The following is a 14,792-nucleotide window of genomic DNA, read 5'->3' as shown; positions in this document are numbered from 1 at the left end:
ACGCACAATTTCCACGTACAAATTCAAACGTGTGTAGGATGTGTTTACAGGATATCACGTGGTGAATAATGATTCCCTGTTTATCCCTTTTCACGATCAATTCGAATAATTTCTCCATCGAATCCTCTTCTCGCGTTTTCACTCGATTGGATCGTGTACACTCTCGCAATGTAAAATTCGCGTCGCGAGTTTTTGAATAAATTAATATTCAAAGCGGACGTATTGCAAATATGGCTATTTTGCTTGTCATATATCGAGATATACAGAATGCGATAGAACGTGCGGTACATCCGGACATGAGATTATTTTACATTAAAAAATAACTCGAAATTACAATTTCTAGAATCGAAAGCCATATGTGTATCGATAAATGATATTTCTATGGCAAAGTATTTTAACGCCTTAATTTGGAAGTTACATATTCAACTATCCTTATTAGAACACTAACTAATTTTAATCCTTCATCATCTTTCCCTGCAACGAAAATATAAACAGATAATTCTCGAACGAGTCTCACGCTATAAAATTAGTAATCGCATCTTTTTTTTATTGCTCGTTGTATTTATAGCAGTGGCGTTAAGCTACAAACGGCAGTTATGAGTTAACTGTTTGTTTCCCTGCGGATAGACGTTTCATTTTTATCGAGAGCTCGTACCACCCTAACAAATGTTATACGCGGCCACGATTGTTTTTTAACTGCGAGGTTGTCATCGAGCACAAAACATCGTTACACCATAGCAATGTGTCTGTACAATTCGGAAGCAGCGAGCCACGGGGAAACATTTCACTCGATACTAACACTGCTGAATGTTACACGCGCATTCGAAGGAGAACTACTTTCCCCCTGGGAAGTTTCTTCCGCTCGAATCTTGCGTTTCGAATGCAAACCCGTTATTGTTATCGTTATCCTTATTACTGTCGCAACGCCGAAGCAATAGAAGCGAAACCGAGCAAACGTAAAAAAGCGGTATAGGCGAACGTGTTACGGCTCCCTTCTCTTCTTTCTCTCTTCAGAACGAAAAGAAAAGAGAGATCGTTTAACCATTTATATCCTGAATTATGTTTATTCCTAATTTTTACTGCTATCTTTATTTTGCTTATATCTACTTAAAAATTGGTCAAAGTAGAAAGTATAACCAAAATCTCTAAGAAGTAACATTTTCAAAGTCTCTTTTTAGCATAACTTTTATTTCATAACTTTTATTTCAAGTTATTAGCATAACTTTTATTACATAACTTTTATTTCAAGTGCTCAGTGGTATGATCACCAACAATGTAGATACACATTATTAATTTCATTATTAGCATTTATTAATTTCAAATTATTTAATAATTTCAAATTTCATGTAATCTTTGACGACGTATACTGTAATCCTTGAAGGTAATTTTTAATCTTCTGACAATTGTTTTCTACAAAGTAATCTCAAATAGCGTGTATATACGTACGTACTTTCCATTTGCTGCTTCGTTCAAAGACCAAAATGTATTTTAGTTGAGTTGCGCCTCGAGCGCTGATGTCCCCACACAATTCTTGATTTCATATTGTTTATACAAGAATTGCGTTTGGACAATCATAGCCTGAGACATTCAATTCCGTTGGGATATTCCGCGTAGCGTTCAGGGACGAGAGAGATTTCTTCGACGTGATTTTCCTCGTGGCAATCCTAGCGTGCCGCACCCTACGTTGAAGAATCGCGGCTGAAAAAAAAGAGAAGGAAGAGAGCATTATATATATTTATTTTAGATTAGTCGTCGTTGACCTAGTTTTCTTCTCGAGCGAGTACTTAGCCCACTTTGTCGCCGTTTCACGTCCTCTTGTTCGCCACGTTATTCGGAAAAAATCTGCGCAGGCATGCACGCCATGCATTTAAAGTTTCCTAGAAATTAGACCATCTCCTGCATGATATGCAAAGGTACGATAAAAATTACCACGGAGACGTAATTGGCTTACATCGCCATTTGTTCTTTTTTTATTTCTATGCTATTAAGCGTTTCGCATAAAATTTGCCATTTGTCCACAGTTTGAATTTGCCGGGCTAATGCAGATGTGTATCTTATATTTTATTCAAGCTGCGTCTTATCGTCCATTGGATCATTCAAACGCCAAACTGATCGACTCGATTTTTTCTCAATTACTGTTACACAATTATTTAATTATAAAATTATTTTCAAAGAAACCACGTCAACTTTATGCCAAGAATTTTTTAGTCTGAGACTAATTCTTACAAATCCGGAATAATCGAAGATACGTGCTTGAAAAAATCAAATATCATACATTAACTAATTGCTGTAACACTTTAGTTGAACGTTATTTCGCAGAATTAAATCGTCGATTCTCATTGATCGGCGACCACCAAGGTCAACAAGAAACTCTGAGTTAAAAACTCTGGTAAATCGCGGGCGTGTGTACGTGCGACTATTTGGATCACCGGTATACGTAATTATATTACTTCGTCTTACTCAATCTTGATCAATCAACTGCTATTCAGAGCAAATTAAGGGGAGTAGTAGGAGGAAAGACTGCGTCAAAGGATCTATCGCTTCCATTGCCTTCTTCTTCGCTCTTTTCCCCTTTTTTCCCTTCGCCCTTCTACCCCCGCCCCATCCCCTTTTCCACTTCGCATCTCAATAACGTCGAGTGGCGTTCAATCATACACGCATTCTGTACGATTATTACGCGCTCCGTGGCGTGTCTCCAGGGATCGGTAATGCGAAACAATGTTACCCTAATTGGCCGTGGTACGAAATTACACAGTCGATTTGTCAACGCTCGTGGAAATTCGGCGAAAATTCAGAACACTGGAAATCACGTTTCTCTCTTGGTTTAATTTTCCATAAAAAATTTGATAGCGTAACGAGGCAGCGTTCTCGAGATCATTTCCGTTGGCCGTTTTGTTTTTCCCCGTAATGACCCTCTTTTGTATTCATAGACGACACGACGAGAAAGCTAACGACGCGAGTCACGAGGACATCTACGAGAGAAGAGCACGAGGGAAACTGCTTCCGAGACAATTGATCGACGACGAGTAAGCGGATGCAACCGTGAAGGACGGTATCCATTTGTTGCGTATCAGTGTAGGGCAAGTGTTGCACACTTGCGATATAAAACATCGCGATACAAGCATCATTTTTCGTCGTCACGTCAAAGGAACGATAGGCTAAGATGGACTTATTTCAGTCAGCCAAGCTTCATCTTAAAATTCAACTTTAAATAATTGAGTTTGTTATATTTTAAGTAAGTTAGTTCTTAATATAATAACGAAAGAATGGGAAAGAACCCTGCGAGTACTTTAGGTTCAGCATGAGAAAATAACTCAAGTAACTCTATGGCAGAGTTAGCTCTACGACGGGTCAAACAATCTGCATCGCCCAAAAACGCTTCATAACTAAATTTGATCACTCTATCAGACAAATTGTTTAGCTTAACTCAAATATCCGAATTCAGAATCAATTTGGAGCGTATCATTTTTCCGTTCCTACGGCCGTGTCTTCCACGTCAGACCTTCTCTATCCTTTTTAATACGTACATGATGAACAAAATTGTACATCGTTGCACAATATCTTATCGCTGGGTGATGCACACAACGAATATACGCAACGGATGGATACGGAACTCGAGAAGAGTGGAGATGAAAATGGTCGAAGAAGACAGCGAGGAGGCGAGCAGTTGGGTAAGTATTAAGTAGATAGATGAACAGAAAGGGTCGATACGCGAGTGGTGTGGTCGAATGATTAGGTTAGCCGCTTCGGATATAACTTCGTTACTCACCAAATGAACAGACAAAACCGAGCTACCCTAACTCCATCCCATCCCTCTACCACCCACCTTACATCCTTCTAGTCTGCATATCCAGCACCCCGATAGCACTTTATCCCGATCAAAGACGACGCTGTAGGCTGCCTGCAGATACCCGTTCAATCAATTTCGCTTGATCGTTCCCGCTGTTTCTCGATCAAGACGCCAACGATGAGGAGGAACCAGGCGATCGTGAATACTGCCGATAGTTTCCGAGAGAAATGGGATCTCACGGGAATGGTTTCTCTCGCGGAGCAACGATACGGATGATAAATAGCCTCTCTCTAGTAGCTTGACGAGCGTCAATTTGGATCACCGGATCCTGGTAAATCCTTTCGACGCGAATAACCGAGGATCTTAACCGTGGATCTCGGCGTCTGTTTACAACCGTCGAGCCTAAGCGTGGTTTTCACCTTTCGTGGTTCAATTTTGTCGCAAAAGAGATCACAGTTTTATGATTGCGAGATTAAACGGCGCGAATGCCGGCCATTGTTAAGCAACAACATTACTTTACTTACAACTTTAACCATAGTAATGAATTAACGATGATGACAAAGGCTTGGCGATGGAACGTACTGGAGTAGCGCGAATTTTGCAATCGTGCAACTTTGTGAGCCAGGATAGGTTTACCTTGGAGCGTAGGACTACACGCAATCTTTTCACACGCATACACGCATGAAACGTACTCTGAGAGAATCTTTCGCAGAATCAGAAATAGAATCGGATGTCTGTCTAGACTTTTGGGTGGTATACAAGAGGGATACGTGACATGGGCCACAAAATGTACATGTCTCCAGAGCCGAAACAAATAATTTGAGGCATTTCGAGATAGTACAGGAACGCACAGCATACTCTACAGTCGTACTATTAATACTTAATACTAATAACAGTATATTTAAAAACGTAATTTCCTCATTATGGACTAAAAACTAAACTAAAATTAGAAAAGAATCCTTCCTCGCACAAAATGAGCGACGATTCCGCGAATCAAACATTCCATCACCCTGTACATTGGTCAAACGTTAGTGGTGTGAGAATTGCAAAGATCTTTCCCTTCGTGTTCCATTCGGAATATTCCCGTGTGTAACCACGCACGCCACAGTTCCTTCTGCCAGCTGTATCTTGTCTATTGTGCGAACGGTTTCAATCTGAATTGAAAGGTCCCGCGGAATATTTCGAGATATATAAATGGGCCCGGACGTGATTCGCTTTCAATAATTCACAGGCAGATTTTCAATGGTTTCCATCGAGAGATGTGTGCCGATCGGAGAAGGGCAGGGGATGGATCTCTTATTCCGCTTTGGAAAAAGGAGGGAGAAAAGGGCGATCGGGTACGATGTGAAAAGGCAGGGTTCGGATAGTACGGAGGAGAGGTAGAGGAACGCAAGAGAGAGCTGAACTTTTGCGACATCGAGAGGGTGAGCGAAGATGACGATGGTGAAGGAATGAGAGAGGGGGTGGGAAGACTGTCGTGGCATTGATCGGCCACGCCACCGCCACGGTATTCTTGCTCTGCTCTCTCCCGATAGATGCCCTCGAGTTTCTGGAACTACATAGAATGTGACAGTATCTGATAGTTATATCAGTCTCTTAAGAACCAAATTGATTAATTCCATTTTTCTGAATTTTTCAATTTCGTTTAACTAGACACATAATTGCTATTCAATTTCTCAAAAGAAAGGAAACACTTCTGTAAGCTCATTTGTTGGAAAAGAGTCGTATAAATAATCGTGAACAAAAGTTTATAATGTCGTCAGGTTTTCTACCTTTGTCATTAATTTACTTCATAATTAGCCGTCGTCGTATCATCGATCTTTTGAAAAAACTTACTGCCTTATTGTTTCGGCAAAACAAATGAAATTGTTTTTATAAAAGAGCTTTAACTGACGTTCTCCCGTATCAACCTTTGTATTTGTTTCGGTGTCCAGAATCGATTGTTAGAAGAGGGCGGCTGAATTTTTCACTACGCCGTATATTTCTGCCATCATCGAAATCAATTTTTCGCGACGCAAACGTCGCGAGAACTGAAACGAGAATATCGAATGTCTGGACGCATGGTCGCTGTTTTCTCACGATAATCGGATCGTTTCTTACCTAACCCCGTGAACTGACAAGACGTACGAAATATACGGGGCACGATAGAGGTCTGAGAGGGTTGCGTTTCCAAGCCATAGACGATTCCTTGATCCATCACGATGATTCTCTATGTCCGATATCGTCGAGTATCTCGGGTGGAAGTGACGTCGTTTGCGGCCCTCTTCGAGAATTCCGCTTGAACTCGTTGGCGACATTCTCGGTAACGAGGGAGAGACATCTTCGGGATATAAAAGGAACTGGCGGAAAAGAAACGTGCCGCGAAAAAAGGGGGTTGAAGCAGGCCTTGTGGATGGAACAAAGGGAACCAAGGGGCGGAGCAGCGGAGATGTTGGATCGCAAAGAAAAAAGCTCTCGCGCTCGGTCGGATCGTTTCTGGTCGATTTTTCAGGAACAGCCTGAGCTCTGTTGGCCTCTGTGAGGTGTCGTGTAACCGGAAGCAAAGAGGTTGCGGTGACTCCGCTGCGCCACTGTACGTTGGTGGTAGGTTGGGAGCGTAAGAAAGGAGGTGGCGCAGAGAGGCGAGAAGAAAGGGGTGACAGTCGGATAGGGAAGTGGGTTTTCTCTGCGGCCAGGTTCCACCAGTTGGAAAATGGAGAAGAAGGAGGACGAGAGAATTGAAGCGTGGGGCTTGCGGCTGGTGCTCTTCGGGGGCGAGAGGAAACGCTTTATAATTGAAAAGCTTCGCTTAAATGGAAACGTTTCTCTCTTTATGCTGCGCGCCATCGTGGAAAGGTAAGAGGCCGCCGACGAGCCGAGTCCCGGACGGTTGGAACCGGGCTGCGCCGAATAAACGAATTTATTAAAGGCATGTCGAGGTTTTGGAGGCAGCCGCGCGCGCCACCGAGTATTTCATTTCGTCCGCATCCGAAAACACGCCGTTTCGCTTCCGAAACTTTCACCGCGTCTCGTGAAATTTTCTGTTACACGCCTCTGCACCCGTACTCCGTACTTTCCTCTGTCCTAGATATGGAATAACATTGTACGTAGGTTGCTGGTGAAAATTTTTCGCCCTGTTGGACTCGCGTGTGTAATTCTGATATATAGTTTTCGTGCTTGAAGACGAAACTGCGCTTTTGAAAAACGTTTAATGCGTATCATTCTGTAAAAGTCGTAGGCTATTTTGGATACTGATCTTGCATAGCGACAGAAATTATATTTTTTGGAAATATTTCTACGATTCACTATATAGACACGGATCTTCGGATGTTCCTTTATTGCGTCAATTTTATTCGTAGCTTCTCTCCACAATTTTTTTTTTACAAATACTTCGATTAAATATTACAAAACCACGTCTTAGTAATAAAAACAAAGTAAATTTCGTACAATACTGTACCTTTCCTCGTTTTCCGACCTAATTCTACGGATCGTCGCATTCGTGACCCGCCCAAGCACGATCACTTCCCGACTTACCAAGCATCCGCATCTTCCACTTTTGTTTCTTATTGTCATTAAATCTCGATTCATCGTGGTTCTTTGTACCTGACTCAATCATGTTCTCTCCAGTGAAACCTTTGCTGTTCGATTCTGCAGTTTCTTGCAATCGCATTAAGAAAAAGTCGACGAGTTTCAGGCGTACAAAGAACTGACTTTCTTTCCGCGAACCAGCACGGCGACTAATAAAATCTGTAGAAAATCATCCGAACGATAACCTTTGGAGAAAACGCTGGCAAGAAGAAACAAATCGCGCATGGTATAGGCAAGCGAGAAACGTCCGAGGAAATGAAGGAAAGGATTTTTACGAGGGAATTTGAATGGGTCGTTCGGCAAACGGTGTTTTCGACTGTTGAAATTGAAAAACTGTAGGCGCAGCTCGTGCCAGCTTGGCTGGGGCTTACCTTATGCGCAGCCAAACTGTTGGCTCCGTAAATTGCGCGTTATTGCTTTTATGGATCCAGAGGATCGAACAGCCCTTTAGAACCGGGGGTTAAAAAAGTGGAAGAAGAACGAAAATTGGCGAGCAAGAAAGAGAAGACCAGGGTATAGACTTCTAATACAGCCGGGTGATAAAAATTGCGCAGTGTACGTGAAACGCATTCTGTCTGCGGAGCTTCAGCAACGTAACGTTACGCGCAAGTGGCTATCAATTTGTTTTGTGTTACAGCCGTTCAGGGACATCGCCGTCGTAGTCCTGATAGCGTCCTCTCAAGATCAAATACTTTCGGTGAGTCGCGTGTTGCTCAGGTTTCATTGCGTAGAAATGTTATTAGGTTACGGACAAGTTGTCAAATTCGTTTTGTTTTTAGAAATGAAAGCGACAACGTGTAATTATCTACACGAACAAACTAAACTCATACATCAAATATTCTGGTTAGCTGTATGCGGCCGAATGTAAACATATTACGTGAAAGTAGTATTTATAGCACACGTGTAAAGCCTGTTGTTCTGTCGCGCAACACATCTACACGCCATCCCGCGCGGCTTGCCAACCAACGGTCTACCTGCCGTCCTTCTAACACTCCATAGGTCCAAGGACCCACTATAAAGTTGCAATTCTAGCTGCATTGTTCGCACACATGGTCTAAGCACATCTGTTTGCCAGAAAAGACTTTCTAATTCCAGAAGAGTTTTCGGCCGGTTTTTAGAAAGGTCCTTGGGTTTATTATATGCTCTTAAGAATTACGAAGAAAGCGGAGATATACCTAACGAAAAATCTGAGTTTCCCTGTAAACAATGTCGCCTAGGACCCAAGTTGGTAGGAGGTTTCTTCCTCCTCTCTTCCTTCCTAACATTGGTCCCAACCAATCGACATCGCGGATTGTTGCCCTCACTTTACTAACTAAAAATGTAAGCAACGAATCCGCGTTCTTCGTTCAAGGAGCACACCCATACCAAGCTTTCCTCGGTATTCACATTAGAATAAGCTTCAGAGTTTTCCATCGTCTCTCACGGTGACTAGAGTTCCTGCATTCCCTATAACTCTCACCGTTCCTATATCTCTCCAAGTTTCCTACCACAGTTAAAGATCTAACGCCGAACTTCTAACATTAAGTCTCATACCGCGCTACTCTATTATTGCAGCGTGTTAAGTTATTAAGTGTTTATATCTATTCAATCGTGTATATTAAGTGTTGGAAATATAAATTATAATTCTGTGAGCCACAGTGTTATTATACCTGAATCACCCCTATTATCTTAATCGAAATACGGGGATCGAACTATTCGTGGTGTCGATCATTCTAATCGTAACGGGAATTTACGACTCCCGTTGGCGCGTATTCTAACGACCGCGTCTCCCCGCGATAGCTCGAAAATACACCTGTAATATATTATTGTTAAAAATCTCGCACGCAAAATACGTGTTCTTCGTGCCACCACGTATTTCAAATCCCAGTGTGCATTCTTGGAATCACTCCATATCTGCCATAATCGATACTCCGGCATAAATATTCACTTGCTGAATATTTAATAACTCGTTAATAACTCGTCACCCACGCGAATTCTATTACTTGGATAATTTTCACCGAAGCTCCATCGATTCCCTCTTCGAGGACTCGCGTATTACGGTGCTCAAATAAATAACAGGCGCGAATAATTATGAAAATTAGAGATTTCAGTGTGCGATTATTATCGTGGCGCGTATAAGGGGTTTATTATTGTAATCTGTGCGCGTACGGTTATTTTGTATCGGCTGTGGAACTGGATTGCTCATTGAAACGCTAAAATTACGCCTGCAACGGTGCTTAATAAAATCGAGCATTTAGTTATTGTGCCAACAGAGCGACGCCGCTGTTAATTTTCTGCATAAATATCGCCAAGACTTTATTACCGCTCCCATTGCCGATACCAACGGGAATAGTTAATGTCGTTGAATCGCTTCGGTCGTCTCTCACTTTCCCGTTAAAATCCCACCTATATATCACGTTGTTACACATTATCAATTACGTTACCCGTACACGTGTACCGTTATCCGTGTAAACGATGATTAACGCGTCGACGAATATTCTTTGACGCTGAACGCCCATTTATTAAATACTCGTTTGTATGTAGACGCGTTTGTCGCGTGCACCGAGGGCAAAGACCTTTGATTGTACAATCTATATGACATACATATACTGATCCATTAAAGTATTCGAACGTTTATCATAGAGAACTTTTATATCTTCATATCGTGTGTGTTACGTAAGACATTTCAAATAACGAAATGTTATGAAATAGCAGCTGAAAACATTGATTTGCGTCACTAGTTCCACGAATTAGTAACAATTACTAACAACAAGTTTATTTATTTATGGACGCACAGCAGGGTTAGAAATATGTATGAAAATATACTGAAGAAAAGCTATCTTACTTATGAGAGACATTAAGGCAAATTGCATTTGTGTGAAAGTTTAGTTTGAATTGCAACTTCTATTCGAATGCAGACTGAAGATTAACAAATACAAATGATGTTTCATCGCAACGATGAATTCATTCAGCCGAGTGATTAGCGAAGAAATCGTAAGTGAGAAGTTTAAAAGATCTATCGCCTATTCTCTCAAACACGTAGACTATAAACAACTAACTTTATTTTCGATACCACGTTTATGGAATCGAACGAGAAAGAATAGAAAAAGACATCTGCAAGGTATCAGAGGAAAAATGAAGCGGTCAACGTTCGTTCGTTTTCTTCGCGACAGTTGCCAAGTACGAACACCGCGCGGATCTTATCGTATTTGCAATTGTTTCAACCTGTTGCCAGTAGAAGGACGGCGTCGCTTGAAAATTTCATCGGAACGTAACCTGGTGTTCCCGGCGGACTCGAATTTCTATGTTCCCAAGCTTTTGTTCAACTTGCTTTCACGACAAACCGTAACAACCAAGCCTATGTTACGTGGTGCTATGCTGGTTCTATGGATACGCGGTGCTGTATACAACGTACACGCGCATCAATACGTGTATATACGTACGTAACAGCTATATGCACGGATATGCACACAATATATGTGTATGCACGGATGGTTGACCGTTATAGGGAAACAGTTGGTACACAGGAAAGGAAATATAGCTATCGACCATATTCGCCATCTAGCTGGCCCCGATCCGTCATACATAGGGCCAGATTAAGTACAAGTTATTAGCCATAGCAGGCCCATTTAAATTCACAGGATGACGAAAATCAATTGAACCGTGAAATGAATTTCTGTATTTCAATCGTGCTTTCATTTTAATAAACAAGCAATTGCGTTATTTTAAGAAGATGTTTAACATAGCATTGAAACGAGAAATTATGAATACCAACGAGAATTCTTTTATATTTTCTTCGATTTTGATATTATTGAGATATGTATAATTTTATGTGCTATATTAGATTGACCGCGTAGTAGTGATATATGTATGTGAATTGAGTGTGTGAAGTATGTGTGTGCGCGGCGTTTCGAAAACAAAGGAATGTAAACAGTTCAGTTAACAGTCTGGTATAGAAGAAGATAAGACGCGTGCAAGTGTGTATCGATGAATATTTTTGAAATCGTTTATCAAATAAATATATAACTATTCTAATATAAATGCCAAGTGTAAATTTAGTGTTCCTATACCATTATTTCGGCAATTAAGATCCAAAATTCTCAACAGATATAATTGATATTTTTTAACGTTTGATGAAATTGGAAAAAAGTGTATACTTATTGTAATATATAGCAAGTATTTATGAGAAGTATCTATAATTTTATTTAATAATTCGACGTCAAATATTCCTTCCATATTTGAGAATGAAGCTATTCAAGAATATTTATTGGCAGTTTTTAAGAAACTAGTAGGCTGATAAAAAATTTCTAATGCAAGATACTACATACTTATTACTACAGTGTAATGGAAAATTAGGGGCCACGAGCACATCTCGATAATCTTGAAACAAAAAGGAGAAAAAGAGAAAGATAAAGGTATTTCACTTGAAAATCGCAACCGCTAGTTACGATTTCGTTCTTCTCTTCAATTAGTCTATCTTCGATAACTCCGTTTGTCTCGGTTACACATTTCCGCAATAAGCTTTCACACTGGTGCAGACAATGCAAGAGAACGCGAGCTGTAAAATAGTCAGGTATCGATTAAGTTGGCTTCTGTTTGCGGGAAATGAGACAATTTGCAAAATGTTGGAGGCACGGATCGGTCTAGCAGACGAGAAAAAGGAAATCGAGAGGGTAAAGAGAAGGCGAACCCTCTGCGTGCAGACCCTCGTGACAGAGTCGACACGAGGGTCTTTAGGAGACCCGCTACTGACAGAGTTCCGTGTTTCCAACAGAAATCTTACAAGCCTGGAAACGTTGTTGCTACCGCTGCCCGACAATAAGCAATTATTGCTTGTACGCGACGCACAGTCAGCTAAACATTATTTGTTTTCACGAATTCTCCAACGCCCATTTCTTCCTAACACGTACACTACACACTCAAACTTTATGAACGTATTTTGCCCTGGGAGTCGCGATGGCGAAATATGCTATTTCATAATATTCAATTCTTGCTGATTATTATACCGTATCTTGGTGTTATCCAAACGATTTACATCGTGGGAAATTTTCTTGTTCATGAAATCCATCTTATTTTAATTATGCAACAAAATTTTGTTACGCGCGTGATCGATGGCCAACGTGGTGTCACTCAATGGGTTAATTTACGACGACAAGCGCGCTCGTACGGTCTATGTCGCCTTTTCTTCGCGGCTTTCTCTTTCCATCACCACGATTGGATCCGTAGAGCCGATGTTTAAGTTGCGATCTACCTTGCGCGAGACTCGCCCCGTCGATTTAATTTCGACTGAATTACCGCGGGGTTAATTGAGAAACTTAAATAACTGAACGCAAACCGAAATGGAACTTGGATATTCGAATTCCGCTGTGTGTGAAGCTGCCTCGGTTTGTCAATGGTGCTTTGATGTATACTTGATGGAAGTGTCGACAAACAGCTGCACCGTCGCGTCTGCAGGGAATTTCGGCTATATCACAGATTCCAGAGTACATATAGCGTTCGATTAAAAAGTTTCCGGGCATTATTTATAAGAGACGGTAGAAATCTGATATTTAATGACGTTTTCGTCTCCTTCGTACGAATCTTTCGTAAAAGCAATGGACATATTGGGTTGGCAACTAAGTGATTGCGGATTTTGTCATTAGGTGGCAATGACAAAATTTGTCAATCCAACAGTATGAACATGACAAGTCTACTTTAAACATAGTCGAGAGGAGGGAAACAAGAAAATTCCAAAAGCAAATGCAAACGTGGTTTCCATGTAAAATTAGTCGATAACGTATCGAACTTTAAAATTCCTCATCCTTCACTTATTATATTTTTTATCGCGTTTTTTCATTACCATTATCACGATTCATCACGCATAAATTGCGAAACTTTCCAATCGGTAACGAAACGACGATATTAATTTTTATGCTAACCAATCGAAGACCTTCTTACTGCCTTACGAAGGCATGACAGCTTTCATCGGTTCTCGAATCGAAGGATATTCCTAGAGCTGAAAGTGCTTGCACAGCAAACAGCCGCGATTATTTTTCTTTTGGAGGCCCGCAATGGAATATGGCGCCGGCGAATTCACCGCTCTTCCGGCCATTCTACCTAAACCGAATGATTTTTCCTGATAGTTCGAACGTCGACTGCATTATCGGGAGGGGTTCTCGGCCAGGAATGCAATCACCTGTAATTTCTCACACCGCTCTTTGGTCTCCAGGGGGAGATTCGATCGATAGGGGCAATGTGTTTACGGCACCGAGCCGCGTCTGATGCACCCAATGCGATTCTCGTTAAAGCCGTGTGTCCCTGCTGGCAGCTCGGTGAGTTCTGCATGCGAACCTGCCGGAATCAGCCACGGCCCGGCTATGTTTCATGCTCGTAATGCCACAAATTCACATTAGCGCATGGGACGCTGCCATTCTGCGACCTGTGCGCGGTTAATTTATTTTCCACTGCCACGTTAAAGCCGTCGCGAGCCGATTTTTCCCACGAAATTACGCCACCGTTTCGATAATCCCACGAACGGGCTGCGAATCGATCGGGATTTTCATCGGCAAACAATCGACAGAAGGAAAATTCTCTCCTGATGAATTTATTAGGTGTAAAAAAGAATTTCGTGCTTTGGAGAACAAAAAAAAAAAAAAAAAAAAAAACGGATTTTTTAGGAGAGCGCTTGAAAAACTGCAGGTACTTTAATTGTCGGAGTACCTACCCTCTATTCATATCAATTTTCATCCAGTTTTTGTTCGACGATTCCTGCTGTTCGTGCGATTCCAACTTTTTACCGCCGCTGCGCTCGGTTTTCGGCTTGAAATTTTCCTTGCGCAATTTCTCATATTACTTTTTTGTATGGTAAGAGTGGAATCGTTTTGTCTACTTCAGCACAGCTTTTGTTGGATTGAAACGTGAATAGAATGCAGTGTTAAGAATACGAGGATTTTATTAAACGTTGTGGTATTTTAAACTATTCTTTCAATTACATGGGAAATAAAGTAACAAATGTTACATTTTCACTTGACAGGATTATTAAGATTTTAGATTTATGCAGAATATACATAATACGTATGTTTTTGATCGGAAAGTATTTTGAAACGTCTACGTGTAGTCGTTGAGTCTTTTTAAATCATGCTCGAGGTAAAAATAAACTAAACGCACACGTATGTATGTACTTGCTAGTATCTCTCAACGGATTAAAGATGAAATATGCTGTAAACATTTGAAAGAACAGAGACATATCTCAATTTAAATTATAGTTATAGACCGTGAAACTAAGAACAGGAATTATTTTCTATCCTCAACTTCTGAACGAATCAATCAATTTCTTAAATCCACTAGAATGAAACCGGTAATAAAAACAGAGCAAAGCTGAACATTGATAACAGTCGGTAGAGATTGTTAATGCCGGTAGAATAGTTAGGAAGCAATTCGGTGAATACGTTCAACGAAGCGAATCGTGATCGAACCA

General features: G+C 41.0%; 1 long non-coding RNA gene across 4 annotated transcripts in view; it reads left to right on the top strand.

Moving 5' to 3' along the window:
- Window positions 1–14,792, top strand: part of LOC126916916 (uncharacterized) — a 206,796-nt gene that overhangs the window by 30,509 nt on the left and 161,495 nt on the right. For all 4 annotated transcript variants that reach the window (XR_007710823.1, XR_007710820.1, XR_007710822.1 and 1 more), the window contains exon 2: window positions 2,931–3,671. This is a non-coding gene — a long non-coding RNA (uncharacterized LOC126916916). The remainder of the gene's footprint in view (window positions 1–2,930; window positions 3,672–14,792) is intronic.

This window comes from Bombus affinis, chromosome 1 (assembly GCF_024516045.1).
Source record: "Bombus affinis isolate iyBomAffi1 chromosome 1, iyBomAffi1.2, whole genome shotgun sequence".
In the NCBI taxonomy this organism is placed as follows: Eukaryota; Metazoa; Arthropoda; class Insecta; order Hymenoptera; family Apidae; genus Bombus; species Bombus affinis.
Note: the sequence above shows the minus strand (reverse complement) of the source record. Positions and strands in the feature narration are given on the sequence as shown.